This window comes from Helianthus annuus, chromosome 14 (genome assembly GCF_002127325.2).
Source record: "Helianthus annuus cultivar XRQ/B chromosome 14, HanXRQr2.0-SUNRISE, whole genome shotgun sequence".
Taxonomy (NCBI): Eukaryota; Viridiplantae; Streptophyta; class Magnoliopsida; order Asterales; family Asteraceae; genus Helianthus; species Helianthus annuus.
The window spans coordinates 1572646-1577239 of NC_035446.2; the positions used below are offsets into that span (position 1 = coordinate 1572646).

At 36.9% G+C, this 4594-nt stretch overlaps 1 long non-coding RNA gene across 14 annotated transcripts; it reads right to left on the reverse strand.

Annotated features, from left to right (window-relative positions):
- Positions 1 to 1758: 1758 nt before the first annotated feature.
- Positions 1759 to 4209, reverse strand: LOC110907985. Of its 14 annotated transcripts, none has more exons than XR_002574080.2 (5): positions 3749 to 4209; positions 3293 to 3585; positions 3025 to 3221; positions 2601 to 2956; positions 1759 to 2458 (listed from the first exon to the last, which is right to left on the reverse strand). It is a non-coding gene; the product is annotated as an uncharacterized LOC110907985 (long non-coding RNA). The 14 variants fall into 14 exon arrangements; XR_002574081.2 differs by having other exon boundaries at positions 3761 to 4208; XR_004878600.1 differs by having other exon boundaries at positions 1759 to 2262; positions 2347 to 2458; positions 2549 to 2956; positions 3293 to 4208.
- Positions 4210 to 4594: the final 385 nt, after the last annotated feature.

Sequence of the window (4594 nt, forward strand, 5' to 3'; positions counted from 1 at the left end):
ATTATTCGAATAATCGAATCTTTGATGATGAACTAGTGTTCATATGTCGGGGTACTAGATTACATCATCCTAGACTATGATAACTTGTCACGATTCTAATGGAACCTTGTTCCATGAAAACATCTAAACTCCTTCGAGTTTCCTAGTGTCAAGAACAAGCATCATATGTACTAAATGATTATTTTCCATGTTATTCTCATATCTTATTTTTATGTTGTTTTAAACACCGAATCTCGACTCTAAACATACTTGAACCTTAACCCTTATACATTCGGACTCTAAATCTCTACTCGTCAACAATTGGATAATCGGAAAACATATGCAAACTTTGTGAGTATACTCGTACTTTTCCCCTTTTTACTTACTTTTGGGGTGTAACATGTTTACCTATTGAAACTTACACATGAACTTTTGTCTAAACACATGAACATTCCTATAACATGCTTGTATATGTGATGGCTTGATACTTTAAATTTGGGTGATTCTTATGTGTTGAACTTATCATTAACTTCGTACGAGCCAAACCTTGACATATGTAGCGCTATAGGATTAACGACCCGCCTCTACTGAAACTTTGGTTATGTCATGAGCAAGTTGCGTTTTCTTGGTTTGATATGTTAGACACATGCCATGTTTAAATGTTTATCTTGAATCACATGCTTGCTATGAGGAATTGTTCAAACTTATCTTTTGCTATGTACGTATCAAACTTGTATACTCGCCTTTGCTTTTGCATTGAACTTTATTTTAAACATGTTACAGGTTGATGAGGACGATGCTAAGAAAAGAAGTAGCGTTGATGCCTAGATACACATATAGACGTTAGGGTTTAATATGTTGTATCAAATTTTGTTATGTTATCATGTTGTTATGTTAAACTTGTTGTATTTGAATTTCTTGTAATGTTGACTATTTGAAGTTATGAAATGAAATGAAATTTGGAATTTCTAAATATTGTCACAAATAGCGTTATGATGTCTCTAGCAATCTTCACACTTCGTCTCATCCCGATGTTTCCGCCATTGGTTGGGGTGTGACAATAAATGGCATAAGGCTAAGAACCCATTGTGTATATCATCTCATACTATGCTAAATACTATTGTACAACTTTCAAAGCAAACAATACAACAACTAATGCACAAGATTGTTAAAAATTGATAGTATATAAATTCATTTTAAGTTTAATTGGTTTATTATCATCATCCCTTTAATTGATTTCATATATTTTTTTCAAACATAAAGAAACAATTTATTATTCTTTTGATAGTAATTAATAATTCATAGATATTTGTTTTTTAATCTTTTAATAGTAACTAGTGGGAGACCCGTGCGTTGCGGCGGTGTGAACAGTTAGTTTGATATTACCATAGTGCCCGTCTCAAATCATTTATATAGTATAGTACACGTCCCTGCACATTATAGAAGTACAGCTAAATCAAAACTATATAAATAAGCTTTCATAGCACATAAAATTCTATTATCCAAAAAGATTCATATCACATGAAAGAAGTTTAATTCTTGTATCAATGTTCGACATGAATGGGCTAAAAGTTGAAACTAACAAGATGCACTAAACGGATATTATCACTTGCAAGTTGCAATGAATGAATGAAGAGGAAGCGAAACCAACAAAAAACCAAAACCAACCAACGGACACTAAGTTTCATCTTAAATTAGTACCAAAATCTAGTTCCATCAGTTTCTAGCTGGGAAACAAATCTTAATATAAAATCCAGCCGTTAGAAAAAAAAAAAAAAAAAACTAAAGTTTCATCTTAATTAGTATCAAAATGAAATACATAGTCAACTCTTACATGGTGTTTTCCTATCTATGTTCCCAATTCTAAATTCCAAATCAAGATCCTCAACGCTTTGCGATGAGCAAATGGTTTTCAGGCGAGATGTTAGATGGAACATATTTGACAACTTGGATTCTAGTCCATATTCCCTCAGCCACATAAACCTCCCTGCATCAATAATATCTTTGCACATAAACCCTAGCGCAGCGCTCTCTGCAACAGACATATTTCTATCTCCACAGATATTCTTAACATTTTCCCTGCCAAACACAAACAGAATACATTCATCACTTCAAATAAAGTAACAGGCCGGTCACTTCATAATATCTTAAAAGGGCAATTAATAACGTGTTTGTATTAGCAACGTCTGAGCTATGGTCTACATCTACGGCCCAGCTGGTAAACCATGTAATTGCATGGAAATCGTCTTTCGTAATCCCTAAATTTAAGAAAAAAATCTTTATCTGCACGCCAGCAAGCATTTAGGGTTACTTTCATGAGACATATAACAAACTTAAAGTAACTAAAGGTCGGGATATGGGTTTTACTGATATAATGCTTCCATTGGCAGAGATGGTGGCAACAAGTTGCTATAGAAAGTCCTCTCGAGTATGATTTGTCTGCACCTTCCTCTAGCGCTATTGGAACAATCAAGTCAAACTGCATATCAATACAAGTAAAATTATCAGTAATTGCAAAAAAAAAAGATCTATTGCAAAAAAAAAAAAAAAAGATCTGGGAGATGCAGACATTAGAGGAATAAAAACAATGACTGCATAATGCAACTCTAAATTCGGGTTACCAGAGATACAAACCCAAACACTAAGTCGGTGCTTTGTTGAAGTTTACGCACAAATCGCCATTTATTGTTAAAACGTTAGGAGAGCTTCAAAAATGATAAGAAAGCTTCACGAATCATCGCGAGCCCCCTGGCCGCCTACGTGGTTCACCCGGCACTAACTGGTGTGTCTCGCGAGCCACCTGACCGACTACGTGGCTCACCCGGCGACCATGCTCACCCCAGCGCTCACATGTGACCGCTTGTGGCACCCCGTTGTTGTGCTCGTGAGCCACCTGGCCGCCTACGTGGCTCACCCGGCGCTAACTGGTGCCACAACGCACATCCTTCTATATAGCAGCTTCATCGATAAATGGTCCCTGCAAAAATATTATTGTAATTACTGCTAGTTTAGCTGAAACTAAAGTCAATATATTTTATGAATTACCTGGGCCACACCTTCACTAAAACCATTGCCGAATTTAAGCCTTTTAACGTCATTTAAGAAGGCGTTCATGAACTTGTCATATATGCCCACAAACCGGATCTCAGTTTGAATTCTTCGAAAGAGATTAACAAACCTTCCAAGTTTGGACCAGTTCCACTTTCTTTTAACCGTAAGAAAGCATCTTCTAAAACCAATATCTTCAAGAACAGAAATATAAAAGTTATGTTTTGTGTACATATTATTGAAGTGGGCAATGGACTGCGATTACCAGTGGTGTGACTGCAAATGGCGGTTCCTGCTGCAATGGTGACCTGCAACCCTCTATCTCAGCCTGCCGGGATCATGAATGCAACGTTTCACCTTCTTGATCATTCATAAAAACAATATCATGAAAACAATAATCTTATGATGATAATATAACTTATTTGAATAAAAAACGAATATTTACACACGCATAAAACGATATCCAATTCCCCTATTCTAAAACGACCACAACCTTGACACCACCGTCGAATCTTCTTCAACCGCCATTGAATCGTTGTCATCGTAACAAAAAAAGTCCTGCACAAATCATCACATAAATATAAAGCAAATATATCATATTAATAGAACTATGATATCAATTCAAAGGCCTCATTAGATAAAAAAAATAAGTTCGTAATCCAAAATCAATAAGAGAATCAAGCAATTTTAGCAGTTTTAACAACAGAACAACTTTTCTTACATTCCTGACTACCTGTAATCACCACCATAGTCACTACCAAACCTCAACTTCACCATCTGAGGATTCCTCTGCCGGAATCCTAACCGCTCCAGACTGACTCATGAAGGAACCCTAAAGCCGCCACTGTTGAGGCTTCGATTTTTCCACCACCTACCACTGCTATCGCCCCAAACAACATCACTGACCTTTCGTCATATCATGGTAGAAACCCTTGACCCGATGGACTTTGATGCTCCGATTAAACCCTCACCGCTCCATCATTGGCCAAACAAATGACCAAGTTCAGATTATGCTTATTGATTTGAACGATTGAATGACCTCCAAAACTGGTGTCTGCTCCCCACTCTCCGTATTCTTCAGTCAATAAATGGATTAGATCAGATGGAGTGGCTATTGATTTCTCACTTGTTTTAGTTTTACGGTTGTAGGGTTTTGAGAGGAAGATATACGCCGATGCAGATGAAACGTGTCACACCCCCAAAAATCCACCTGCGGAGTATCACCGCTTGGGAGCGTGACTGACCAGGATCAAGCCACCAATCATACAGAACATTGTATAAAGTAAAAGTAAACACATTATAATCCAAACCATTTCCATATGAAAGGTGTTTCCAAAACATAAGTAAGTTAACATTGTTTAGCGGAAGCGTACTATTGTAAAACCCATAGCAAATAAGTATCAAACATCAAAAGTGTTTAACAAGGTGATCACGATTCAAGCCCCACAACGACCAGCTCCTCCGTGTGCAAGCTCCAAGTACCTAACGATCTGCAAGGCATGTAACAGAATGATCAACAAACTAGTTGAGCGAGTTCACAGAAAGTAAATGCGTAAAAGTAAGTTCG